The sequence below is a fragment of the Triturus cristatus genome, chromosome 2_2 (genome assembly GCF_964204655.1).
Source record: "Triturus cristatus chromosome 2_2, aTriCri1.1, whole genome shotgun sequence".
NCBI classification, from domain to species: Eukaryota; Metazoa; Chordata; class Amphibia; order Caudata; family Salamandridae; genus Triturus; species Triturus cristatus.
In genome coordinates, this window is record NC_140582.1 from 356,647,297 (window position 1) to 356,661,688 (window position 14,392).

Below are 14,392 nucleotides of genomic sequence, written 5' to 3' on the forward strand. Positions count from 1 at the left end.
GCTCCCTGCAAGATGTTTGAGCCCACCGTGGTGTATAGGGACCAGAATGCGACCCAACAAAGAAGCAGAACAACAATAGGGTGTGCGAGGGGCCTAACAGATATTATTAATATACCCATTGGAGCAACAGGACCAGATCATCATTTTTGAACTTGAGTATAGGGTGGTATGATACCTATTGTAAGAGTATAATATGTACTTCTCCAGCACAGGCTACATATCATCTGACAGCACTGAAGTTAAACCTTATTGCAAAATAACAGGGCAGCAGAATCACAGTATAGGCCAACTCAGAGGAGCGCACAGGGGCATTAAGAACAACGACCACTTGTAACCCTTTAACATTCTGTAATGAGCCACTGTCAGTCACAAATAAGAATGAGGAGACAGCCACCACCCAATAGAAGTATTTTTCTTTATTACCTTCAGAGTTCAGCAGAAAAACAGCCTGAACAAAATACACAAACCAACGTACATTATCCATAAGACACATGGGCCCATTACAGGCTTCAGGATAAATATGGTGTGGTGATATTGCATTGGGAATTACTGCTACCGGGTGATATTATTGCACGATTACGAGGCCTTTACAAGTTTGGATCCAGGAATAGAGAATGAAAGACAAGAGGTGCTAACACCACACTTATACCTGCATGTTTTTCCCGAATACCAGGCTCTTTTTCGGTATACGTTTCACCTGCTTGCGTCCAGGGTTTAAATTTGTGCCCGGAAATACTGTGCCTCTTGTAATCCTGATTCGGCTTACAACAGGGGTTTTCCACAGAAATGGGAATACAGGCCCACTTTTAATGGACACCCAGGTATACCATGCAGAACAGTTAAACTTTAATACAACTAACCAGGTTATCAAAAATATACATATAAAATTACATTGAATATTTCAAGTGCTCTTTGTACACATATCACAGTTAAAATAATATTTTAAAAATAGATTTCCAATAAACCCAGTTGAGAGGACTGAGCAGTACAGCAGATACTAAAAAGCATTGGCAAAGCTAATTGGTGTCGCCTATGAGAGCTCTTGGATTTGTCAATGTTAAGTAGCCATGCTGTACAGCAGCATGGCGGCTGTGCAGCTGGCAAAAAGTAATAACAAAAAGCACTACGATGTGGCCAGCGCCTTTAAATAATTTTTTTTCCATGTGCTTCCCTGAGGCAACATAGAGGGAGGAAGAGAAGGACAGGTGCAAGGGGATGGGGGAGCACACAGACAATGGAGGGTGGGTGTGGGGAATGCAAGCAGACGACAACAGAGGGGATGGTGGGTGGTGCAAGCAGAAAGATAAGCAAAGGGCAGCCTCTAAGCCATCTGTAAGTTAATGAGAGGTGTCGCAAGAGACAGCGCATGCACTGTCTTTGGAGCAAACAACTGAGAAAGTGACAATTATACCAGCCATTGGACGGTCTCTAATCCCTGTGTAACGTAACAAGAGGTCTCGCAAGAGACAGCGCATACTTTGTCTTAGGCAACACCTAAAATGTATGAACTGGTTTTCCTGATGAGGAGATTGTTGACTTTCCACCCATTGTTGACCTGGATGTGGGAAGTTCTTCTCAGCTTGGAAGCATTTGTTAGCGGACGTTCACCGGAGCTGTTCTGGAAGTAAAAAAATATCTATCAAAGACGAGCTTTTTTACAGAAGGTTTTTATTTTTTTTAGATAGGCTTTTTTCTTAAAAAGCTTTTACTGATTAACATAACAATAACTCTTATGATTTGCAGACAACAACATATATTAAAACATCCAGGCACCATGACATTGCCCCTTCAGTCTAGCACACTGCAGATGACATAAGAAGGGAAAAAGTATCTTACAATACAGATAGGGTATATGAAGAACTTTCCTGCCCATTCTCACTTTGGAATTTCCAAGACTCAGTTCACTACTCTGTCTAAACAGCGCATCAGCAGGTCACTCAGGTGGTTCCTACACATATTTGGTTGCCTCACTCCTGAATATTTAGTAGTAACAGAAAGTGAATGGTTTCCTCTTTCCTGCATCTCACTTTCCACTGCTCTCTCCTTTCTCTTGCCCCCCTGCATTAGTCATAATAGGTCAGGTGGTGTGTGTTTGGCCTTGAAACCAAGGAGAGGAGCTCTTCAAATTTCAAAGGGACAGAGCACCTATAAACTCAATAGTTATAAACAAAAATTCCCTTTGAATATCCCAGAACAATGTTTATCCACATTCAGCGATTCCAACAGACTTGTCAACTCTCATACGCAGTCATAATCAGTGCTCCACTAAGGTTGTATTAGCACTTATATACATATTTAATACATTTTGTCAGACAAATTACACAAATAAATGTATATCACCATATAAAACAATACATAAAAATGCTAAAAACACTGTGACTCACAAATACCCTGGAAAGGAAAATGTTCTACTTGTAGAAGACTGTAAACTTTGTCTTATCATTGTTAATTCGAAACATTAATAGACAGCACCCTGTAGGGGAATAGCTTCCCTGTCTTTAGCAGTCAGATAAAGACAAGTTGAGCATGAAGTAGTGAAAAAGTAAGGTTGGACTTGCAGTAGTCCAGCAGTACTAAATATTACAAAAATAGGGCATTTTGATTGGCCAAGGGATCTTTTCCTCCCAACAGTCATTTTGCCAATGGAACTGCGGTACCAAGTGAACTGATTGGCTGCTCTTAACTGTGAAGGAAACGTTGCAACACATTATAGGACTGTTACACCTGTCAGCCTTAGGGTAATGATCCCCCAGATTTTTTGCCTGCTTACCTCCTGTTTTTGCTGATTCGGTTTGTTGGATTAAAGACTCTGAACACTTTACTGCTGCTGACCAGTGCTAAAGTGCATGTGCTTCTACCCTGAGCTTGGTAATATTAGTTTGTTCACAATTGGTAAATTTAATTTACTTGTAAGTCCCTTGTAAAGTGGCATCCCATATACCCAGGGCCTGTAAATTAAATGCTAATAGTGGGCCTGCAGCTCCGACTGTGCCACCCACTAACCTGCTCGTCATCGATGCAGCTCCCACCCAAAGGTACTGTCTCAGCAGGCCAAGGCTGGTCCCTGTATCCGACCTGCGCTCCATCGCAGTCAGCCTGAACGTTTGGATTTACCCCAGTCAAGCGTGACCAGATATACCCTGGTTGGATCTCTAAGACTCTAAGCACTATATTTTCTGATATTCTTTAAAAAATCATACCTCAGGTTCTACTAATTGGTTTTTGTCATTTTGGTCTTGATTTATTTATAACATTATTGTCTATTTTTCTAAACCTTGAGAAGTCTTTTTGTGTTGTTTTCATTGTGTTACTGTGTGTTGTGTTGCACAAATGCTTTACACATTATGGGGTTTTTAGGGTTCAGGGATGGATAGGGTAAAGGGCAGTAAGGGTGGATCAGAGCTCAGGGAGGGGTACAGGTAAGGGGCAGCAAGGGGGTTTAAGGTTTATTGCTTGTTGCAGTACCACATGGCGGAGGAGTTGTCTGTGAGAACCTGCACCAGCCTCCTCCTTATTGATAACACAGCAGGTCTTTAGGGTCAGACGAATGGCCATAACTCCAGCGGACTGATATGGAGACCACCTTCCACTGGGGACCAGAGTCCTCTGATCTCTACCTGCCCCAGGTAATCCACCCAACCCAGGAGTGATGCATCCATCACCACTTTTAGCACTAGGTGGGGAAGGGAGAGTGGCTTGCAGCAGAAGTTCGGTCAGTCAGCCACCACTGCAGATCTTGAGCTGCTTCCTCGGTGATCTGTGTGGTGTCAGAAAGGCAGCCTTGAAACTGTGCCCACACACAGGGCCTTGAAGTAACACTGCAGGACTTACATGTGCCAATTGGCGTGGTTGACAAGGAGAATGCACAAGAAGCCTCAAAGCCACCCTCGTCTGGATCCAGCAACGATTCTGAAGCATTGAGATCATAGCCTAAATGTCCTGGACTTGTAGCTGGAAAGGGACAGCCTTCAACCCTATTGTATCCAGGAATGCCTCAATGAATGAAAACCTCTGAGAGGGAATCAGGTGGGACTTCAGCTCGTTAAGGGGAAACACAACAATGTCAAAAGGTCTGCTGTCTTCTGGAGGTGGTCCACAACTGACTGCAGTGTGCCTGCCTTCAAGAGCCAGTCGTTAAGATGCAGGAATACAGCTACTTCTGGCCTTTGCAGATGGACACCAACCACCGACATCACTTTCGTGAAAACACAAGGGGTGCTGGTGAGGCCAAAGAAGTGCATGAAAAACAGAAAATGCTCCTAGGCCTACTTTGAACCATAGGTAGCACTTGTGGGATTCCAGGATGGGTGTATGAAAATACACAACCTGCAAGTGCAAGAACACAATGCTGTCGCTCTGGTCCAGAGCAGAGAGAATCTTAGCCAATGTGAGTGTTTTGAATCTGTCCTTCCATAGGAAGCCATTAAGGGGATTGAGGTCCAAGTTAGGCCTGAAGTCACCATCCTTTGTCGAGACAAGGAAATGGCAGTAAGGGTTTTTTAGTGAAGGACTGGGCTATTCTAAGGCCCAGCGGTGCCAGGGGACAACACCTGAAACCTTCGTGGGTTACCTGTTCCGGCGTACAAAACACAGAGACACGGGACACTTCCTGCGACGTCAAAGGTCAGCGTTTATTACTGTAGGGATACAGAAATCGCAAGAAGTACACAACGTGTAGGTTCTGGGAGACTGCTTCAAATTGCAAAAGTGGATCGCTCCTTTTATACACATTTTCGTCATTGAGCAACATGGTGAACAAAAGGTTACAACTCAGTTCCCACAGTAAACTTCAAAAGGGTCGCATTCATGTTTCAGAAGCCCGGAGCATGATTACAGCAACATTGCCGGTTCCCAACTGTAAAAGCACATTATCCCCACATTAAGCACATTCCATTCTGATTGTAAACGAATTAGGAGAAGGGACAGAAACAGATGCAGGGAAAAAACAAGGACGCACAACAGATTGAAAAAGAGTATAGAGAGCAATATCGGAAACTTGATTGCAGGATCAAAGGACTCGTGCCTAATGCATGCACGACTGAAACAATAGACTAGCACGGCAAGATGAGCCTCGAGCGGAGCCATCCGCCCTTGCCGTGTCATCCCCCTCACCATAAAGACACCTTCAAAGGAACACGTGTCCTCCGCGAAGGCTTGGGAATCCCAGGGTCACGAAGCGGACAGTGTCCGTTCGCTGACTACTTGAGGGCAAGAGACAAAATGGATGCCGTATCTAAAATGGAACCCGAGGGTTCAGATGGACATACCCACGAATGAGACGAACCATACATAGTAGCGTAGCGAAAACGCATACACCCACTAAAATCGTCATTTGCGGTTCGTAGATACCAATCTCGTCCATATTCGAGCAACCCCGAAAATGCCATTACGAGCCTCACGGAACCTCAGACGCTCCTTTTGCCCTCATGTAGGCAAGCACTAGTCGAGATCAGAGTCGATTTCGATATTCATCAAATCGTGCAGTTGTTGCTGGAACATCATTCTATCCATCAACGTCTCTTTGGTAACGGATGGCCGTCTTATACACGTTGTAGCACAAAGGCCACATAAGGCAGGACCACACTGCACACAAAGACAACACGTGAACAGAAACGTTACAACAACCCCTATGATCATCAGAATCTTCCAACCCCAAGTTGATATCAGGCCCCAAAACCATCCTAGAAGTGTCCAATTACCTTCGTCCACGTGTATGGACTCGGAAATCTTATGCAACTTCGAGATGGCTTGATAAACAGTTGGAGCATTGTCAGGGATGAAAATGCAACAGCTCGAATGGATCACCTTGCACACACCACCTCTATCTGCAAGAACAACATCTAGAACCATACGGTTCTGCAACGTCATAAGTCTATCCGCCTAGAGTTCCGCTGTTAAATTACCAAGAGCACTTGCAGTTATGTTAGCAGTCAATTCCACCACACGGGTCAACTGTCTCAGGTTCCTACTATTAACCATAGGACCCCAAAACGGCAAGAAACCCTTAAAGAAATCTCCTGCTTCTTGACCGGCAGTGTCCTCTTTGCTAATAACGCCTCTCACAACTCTAGTCTTGTGATAGTTTGAGGCAACCGAAAAAGTCGGTGGCAGAAGATTCGCAATATAACAGGTACCCGAGAAGTCACGGGGCAACCATGTATATGCACGTTCATAACATACAAAATAGGTACCCTTGGCAGTCAGGAAAACAGGGGAAGAGAGCATCGGTAGAACATACGTATCAGTACAAGCACTCTTCCCAAGCTGGGCTCTCGGATTTCGACCAAGACCTTTCAAGCAGAAGTTACCGAGGTGGGGTACGACCCATATTGGAGACGAGCTCCTAAGTTGTCTATCGCCCACTGACACACTATACTCGGCCTCACTCAGACCTTTATATGCTTGCACCTCTTCATCTGGAATAAGCGAGGCATCAAAAATATCCCTATCTAAGTCGGCAATAGCTATCGCCAAAGGCTTGTGGTACGGACCAGAACCAGAGTTTGCAGAACATGGCTCTCGACTGGAGTAGGAATCTAGTGCACTACGGAACATAGTTTGGAATGCTCGAGCTGACCCCTGGGAGCTGTAAGGAAGAACCAAATACGGAATACCCCTATCCATGGTATGTGGCATTAACCCACACACCCAACAGTTGGTAGTATTCATCACCAACTGATGCTGATGCAGGAGTTGAACGAAGGAGTTATTCATAAATTCCGCACGTCTAACCTGTTCATGTTGGGGCAGAGGATGAAAGGAATGTGGAGAAACAGTGATAATAGAACTTAATTTAGGAGAAAAAGTAGGTGAAATGGAAGGCAATAACGACTGTATTCCAAAATACACTCCCCCCCACCAATAGCATAGAAACAGTCAGAAACAGCAGGAATACCTGAAACAAAAAGCATTTTGTTCGTGCAATCTTATGCAATTTTGATCTTTGCGCCGGCGTCCTTTCTACTTCCAACAGCTCAGAGAACACCATCCTCTAAAAACCGTCCGTGACGTCCTTGACGCACTTCGTTCTGAGTAGCGATTACCAATTCCCAGGAGTTCCCAGGAATCGACAAAAAGTAACCGACCTAGTGTCAGGAACCTGCTAAACAGAAGGAAGTACCCGCACGGCCCTACGGTCAACCCGGATGATAGGTTTTCTTAAACACACATCCAATTTAATACAAAAGTCTCTTAGCTGTCAAAAGTACACATGAAACGGAACTTGAAAATCAGTAAAGGATGCAATTGTTCTTAATGCTCGTGGCAACAGTAAAAAACAATATAAGTTCAAAAAAAATTCATTAGTCTTTGTCATGTGAACGAAGAAAATATCGACTTCTTCCAGGTCGAGTCTGCTCTTCAAATAGTTGTTCAGATTGTGAAACAGTGTTCAATCGATCAGATGACAATTCAGGCCTTGAGTTCTCCAACACTGACGACTCGACAGATGTGTCTGGCTGCAATGAATTGTTTCCCACAGGTCGAGCATCACTAAACGGCACAAAACATAGAGGGGTCTCGGTTTCCGTCGCCGCAATACCAGTTCTCACCCAATTATCTGCTGGTAAAGGGATCGGAACCTTTTTGGTATGGGTGGCATGCACCCAGTTCTTTCTGCCTTCCAACCGAACTGCAGTCCTTGTAGCCAGCAATACTTGGAAGGGGCCCACAAATCTCGGCTCCAAGTTGCGTTTTCTGCCAAAATTTCGGGTGACAACCCAGTCACCTGGTTGGAGCCGATGTCCAGGACCCTTTGTCTGTGCCGGTAGAGCTTCAAAAACCTGTTGATGAATTAACCTCAGTTTAGCGGTCAAATCATGAAGATAATCAATTAACATTGGATACTCAAGACTATCAAAGGCCTTAGGCCTCGGGACTCCCCAAATGTTCGCAGGGCGGCCGAACACAATCTCATATGGGCTGAGCCCTACTCGAGAGTGCACAGTCGCCCTGGTCGATAAGAGAGCCAGAGGCAACGCATCAGACCATGACAGACCAGTCGTAGCCTGTATCTTCGCAAGTTTCAGTTTCAGAGTACCATTGTACCCTTCAACCAAACCCGCCGCCTGGGGATGATTGGCGCTATGGAATTTTTGTCGAATACCAAGGCCCTTACACACACTCTGCATCACGCTACCCACAAACTCACTTCCGTTATCTGACCACACAATCCGTGGCATTCCATACCGAGGAAAGTATTCCTTCAGTAGGACTTTCGCTGTGGACAGGGCAGTATTATCCTTAAGAGGATAGGCCTCGATCCATCTGGAGAACGCACAAACCACAACTAAAATGTACTTCAGGTTATTGCATCTCTCCATATGGATGAAGTCCAGTTGGATAACCTCAAAGGGACATGTAGGAGGAGCAAATTGGCCAGGTGGAGTGGGGGTGCCCTTACCAGGATTATGCATCAAACACACCATACAGTTCTTAACCACTCTCTCAGCACATTTAGCAATGCCATCATTTTTCCATACAGGGGACAGTAACTTTCATATACCTTTAGCGCTAATATGTGACAAGCCATGAGCCATAGTCACAACGGCTAGCACATACGCATCCGGTAACATCCACCTCTGACCTTCCGACAAGTCAACCCAACACCCATGCGTATCTTACTTTCCCGTGCTTTCTTTCCACTTGGTCTTTTCAGTTTCAGTGGCCTCATTCTGAATTGCCTTCACGCTCTCAACAGTGTCTTCACACATACCAGTCTCCATCGGCCACCTCGCTGAACTCGTAACATACATTTGGGTCGCAAGATTCTTAGCCGTTTCCTTAGCAATCTCATCCGCAAATGCATTACCACGACCAACATCATCCGTAACCTTTTGATGCGCACTACATTTAATGATTGCCACCTGTTTAGGCAATGTAAGTGCATCCAAAAGGCCGTTCACGAGCTGTCCGTGTTGGATCTTCGTACCATGCGATGTTATAAATCCTCTTTCTCTCCACAATCGACCAAAGCTATGTGCAACGCCAAACGCATATTGACTATCAGTAAACACGTTCACTCGCTTTCCCTTAGACAAAACACACGCTCTTGTCAACGCAATCAACTCTGCCGCTTGCGCTGAATTCTGACTCAATCTCGCAGTTTCCACAACCGTACTCAACATCACTACAGCATACGCAGTCGTCACATCACCATTCGACAACTTAAAACATGAACCATCAACATACAAAGTGCCATCGGGGGCTATCAATGGAGTGTTTTTCAGGTCCACACGACCCTTCGTTTCTTCCTCAGTTCGTAAATAGCAATCATGTGGTGGTACATCATTTGATTCCACATTAGTCGGCAACAATGTCGCCGGATTCAGCACATTACAACGCTTGATCTGTATATGACTTGCCAAAAGTGTCAACTCATAACCGGACAACCTTGCACTCGTCAGATGTTGAGTTTTTGTACGATTCAGGAGAGTGTCAACTGCGTGCGGAACCATCACAGTGAGCATATTATCCATGACCAGACCTGCGGTTGTCGAATAGACACCGCAGCTGCCGCTGTCGCTCTCAAGCAACTCGGCAATGCTCTAGCTACCGGGTCTAAGGTCGAGGAAAAATATGCACATGGACGCTGCTTACCACCAAATTGTTGCGTCAAAACACTCAACGCACAACCTTCTCTCTCGTGAACGTATAGTGTAAATGGTTTACTGTAATCAGGGGTACCTAACACAGGAGCCGAACACAACGCATCACGCAGTTCAGAAAAACTTTTCTGACATTCTTCCGTCCATGGCAAAGGAGTGGAAACATCCTTGCACGTGAGAGCTATCAATGGCTTCGCTAACAGTGAAAAGTTCGGGATCCACTGTCTGCAGTATGACGTGATACCTAGAAAGGCACGCACATCTCTCTGAGTTGTTGGCACAGTCATTCGAGCGATCGCTGCAATTCTTTCTGGGGTCAACCTTCTTCCCTCCTTTGACAATAAGTGACCTAGATAGGTTACTTCTTGACAACAATATTGTAGTTTAGAAGGTGACACTTTGTGATGTAAGTCACATAGATGCTGTAACAGTGACACTGTAGCAGTTTTGCAAATCTGTTAAGTGTCAGCAGCTACCAACAGATCATCAACGTACTGAATCAAGGCCGCACCAGCCGGTAACACAAACGCATCAAGTTGACTCTTAAGAGCTTGGCTGTAGATCGATGGACTCTCACAGTAGCCCTGAGGTGCGCGTTTAAACCTGAAGCTGCGACCACCTAATGAGAATCCGAATAGATCTCTGCTTTCCTCAGCAATCGGAATGCTAAAGAAAGCATTCTTCAGATCGATTACCGAGAACCATGATGCAGAAGCTGGAATCAGAGTCAGCAAAGCTGTAATGTCAGGCACCACGGGAAACTGCGGAAGCACAATTTTATTTACCTCTCTTAAATCAATAACAAAACGATACACAGGAGGCTTGGATGGATCAGTTCGTTTCAAAATAGGTAACACAGGACTATTACACACATTACCCCGAATTTCTTCGATAACATCTTTATCGATCAAATCGTAAATGATCGCTAATGTTCACCATCAAGAGAGATACGATACTGGGGAATGCGTGGTAAGCGCACGTTTGATTTCAATTGAACAACATAAGGTGGTATATCCAGCAGGCCCACGTCATTGGGACCTGTCGCCCACAAAGACTCAGGAAGAGAACTCAATTCCGGTGGGAGTTTATCAGTCGACAAATACATAGGAGAGATCACTCTCTGACCCAACGTAAGCTCCACTCCCGCAGGAGAACAGTACAAAGTTGCATGTAACCGCTTCAACAAATCCAGGCCCAAAAGATTCTCACCACAACCAGTAGTCAAAATCAAAGGAGCTTCTAACTCACGAGACCCAATTGTAAGGGGCAAAGGGCTAGAAACTGGATTGCTAACGGGGGCGCCAGAGAATCCAACGGAAACATTTGTTAAGCCAGACCAAGGTGCGCCAGGGAGTTTCGAATACATGATGGAACTTTTCGCTGCACCAGTGTCCAACAGAAAAGGCTCAACTACACCCAATGTGGCAACTGCGACATAAGGCCCTCTCTGATCAACCGGAACTGATACTACTCCCTCTCTCTGTCTATGGCTGTCCTAATAATTACCGTCAGCATCAACATCATGCTCGACATAATAGTCATCCACATGATACTGTGCAGATTTACCAAATGATGAATCGCGCCGATCAAAGCAATTTTGCGAATCCGATAAAGTAACAAAACGCTCATTCTGATTCTGAGTAACACCGCGACCTCTACCACGTGACGCTTGTTGAGGACCACTACGACCTCCTCGAGGCGAAACCCCATTGTTTCGGTCACGCAAAACTGGACAATTAAACTTCAGATGGCCCTCACCCCTACAATATGCGCATTGATTATACCCCAGCATAGGTCGTGGTGTAGAGGAGTCAGTACGTGACTGCGACCTAGAAAACTGTGTTTATAATCGATTTTGTTGTTGCGAGACATTTTGAGTCGAGCGCGGAGGATACGCTTGCTGCAATAAGACCTTAGTTTTAAGAACCTTCGTTTTCCTATCTGCACGTTCGCTTTCTTCTTTCTCTCTATTTTCGTAGTATTGGGCCGTGGCTAATATTTGAGCAGTGGTAGAAACGGCCCACGAACTTTCAGAATTCTTTAATTTGTTGCTTAGTTCAGGCAACAAATTCGATACGAATTTATCAACAAACAATCGCTGACCTCCCTCAGTGCTCATATCCTGACCACTGTGATCGATGAATGCCTCCTCGAATCTCGTAAAGAAATCGGAGACACTCTCGCCCTTCTTTTGTTTGCACGCAGACAATTTGTCCCAGTTAACTCTTATTGCTGGCATAAGCGTCTTCATAAGTGTAATTATCCTCTGGGGCAGATTCTCAATGATCTGTTCAGGTTTAGACCCACCAACTTGTCGTCCATCGGCCGCCGCAAGAGCAGCCCAATCACCGCCTAACTCAGCTGCGTGATTCTCTTGACGGATTTTCGCCCAAATCGGTTGAGGTACTACATTACCGAACAACATGTCGATATCGGCGAGATTCATAACAGTAGCATCCACTAGTTGGGATAACTCCTTATAATAACCTGTCGGATTTTTGCGGGGGTCAGGCAAAGTTTGCTTCACCTGCAGAACTTCCGATCGCTTCCATGGGAGGTGTATCCAAACTCTCTGAAAGTGTGGCAGAATAACAGGATTAGCAGCAGGATCACCCGGCATCCAAACTGGGGGAACTTCCCGCATAGGATACTGACCAGGTTGTGCCACCCGCTCCTCAGTTTCGTCCTTAAACAAGGCTCGAGGTTGTACCGTAGATCGAAAAGATAACAGACGCTCTAAAGCACGTCGAACATTACCACCCACAATCATACCATTCGAAAACTGATTCTGAAGGTCAGTCATCTCGGGCGGTACATTATCTACCGCATCAGTATCCCACTCGTCTCTCAAAGATTTACACATTTCCTCGAACACGAATCTTTGTGTGGGCTCATTAAACTGAGAAAATGTTTCAAAAACTATACGCGAAGTGTATTTCGCAGGATACCTAATCCATGTACGCGCCATTTTCACTAACGACTCACTTTCTCTACCATCAGGAATTTGACTGCGCCTCTGAGAGACATCAGAAAGATCGGACCCAAGTATCGGTCCAAAAAGTGGAGAATAGAGATTAGCGACAGCATTAAATATACGACTACGAACAGAAGGGGAAGAAGAGGGAAGTACAGGAGCAACAACATTAGGAGTAAATGTAGAAGTAGTTGCAGTGGTCGGGATAGCAGGAGTAGTAGTAACAATAGGCTGAGGAGGTACCGGCAAAGGAGCAGTAGGAAAAAGAGCGGGTAAAGGAGGAGGAACAATTTGCGGCACAAGGGGATTCGGAAGAACAGGAAGAACGACGGGCTGACCAGCAGCCGCCAGAACAACAGGCTGAGGACCAACAGGGATCACAGGAACCATAGTATCCTGTGCATAGGGAGGTGGTGACTTCAATAAATAAGACAATAAAGGATCCTCTACCGCTTCTTCTCCTATCTTATCAGAACTAGACGGTAGAACCGGATAACATTTATCCACCGCCATATGATGCAGTGTAGTAAAAACTTCCTGTTCCTTCTCGTCTTTGTCTCGCTGATACTGTTCTGCATGTCGCATTACCGTAATAACACCTTCTCTCTTATTTTTCTTAATCTGTTTGATTTCTTTCTGCTTGGCCTCTTTACGCCATAACCGAAAGGAATCCAACATGGCTGGCCTAGCTTTCTTTTTAAACAATTTAGCTTCAAGATTATCTAATATTGTAGTTTCGAAACTACCATGTGGTGGCCAACTAAGAACACCATCATTTTTAGTGTAACAAATCCAATATTCATTATATACGATAGGACCTACACCATGGCGACTATAGAGCTCATAAATTGGAGTTCCAACTGGAGGTATCGGACATGAATCCTCCAGCCGGGAATCCGTGCTGCAACATTTAAGGAAACCAAACAAAGTACTACGGCCAGGCATCGTGCACACTAACCGAATTTCCAAACTTCAAGGGCTATCGAATTACGATGTCCTCGCAAAAAAATGCAAGACCCTCGGTTTTTGGCAATTGCAATTGTCAAAAAAAAAAAAAACCCCAACAACCAAGAATCAACAACTAAGAACCACAAATGCAAGGGAACCATGCAAACAACCAAGTTCACAAAAATACAAAGTAACCGTCCCAAAAAGGAACTACAAAACCAGGGACTCTGGGAGCGTCCCACAAATACTTAACTGAAAGAGCAATGGCGTCACCAGGAAGGCCCATCTATCGTCTCGCCATACAAAGGACTACGCCAGGCGCCAAAACAGGTCGACAGTCAGGGCATCAGTCCGTCGCAGCCGTCAGGAGGCGGGAATCTTTGCGGGAAAAGTCTTCGGACCACTTATTTCGACAACTGGATCGATGAAGCGGGGTGCACCTTCCCTCGGAGATTTCACACGAAGTTCCTCACGATCGTCGGGCTTTGGACCGGTACCGCTGATGTCGCCCTGCGTTGGGCGCCAACTGAAGGACTGGGCTATTCTAAGGCCCAGCGGTGACAGGGGACAACACCTGAAACCTTCGTGGGTTACCTGTTCCGGCGTACAAAACACAGAGACACGGGACACTTCCTGCGACGTCAAAGGTCAGCGTTTATTACTGCAGGGATACAGAAATCGCAAGAAGTACACAACGTGTAGGTTCTGGGAGACTGCTTCAAATTGCAAAAGTGGATCGCTCCTTTTATACACATTTTCGTCATTGAGCAACATGGTGAACAAAAGGTTACAACTCAGTTCCCACAGTAAACTTCAAAAGGGTCGCATTCATGTTTCAGAAGCCCGGAGCATGATTACAGCAACA

The 14,392-nt window shown here is 45.3% G+C and overlaps 1 protein-coding gene across 5 annotated transcripts in view; it reads right to left on the minus strand.

Annotated features, from left to right (window-relative positions):
* Positions 1-402: 402 nt before the first annotated feature.
* ZGRF1 (zinc finger GRF-type containing 1) overlaps positions 403-14,392 on the minus strand; it is a 619,324-nt gene continuing 605,334 nt past the window's right edge. For 4 of the 5 annotated variants that reach the window (XR_014978114.1, XM_085641436.1, XM_085641435.1 and 1 more), the window contains one exon: positions 403-1,618. The gene's annotated coding sequence lies outside the window, so the exon portion shown is untranslated. The remainder of the gene's footprint in view (positions 1,619-14,392) is intronic. The other variant, XM_085641434.1, reaches the window with a different exon arrangement.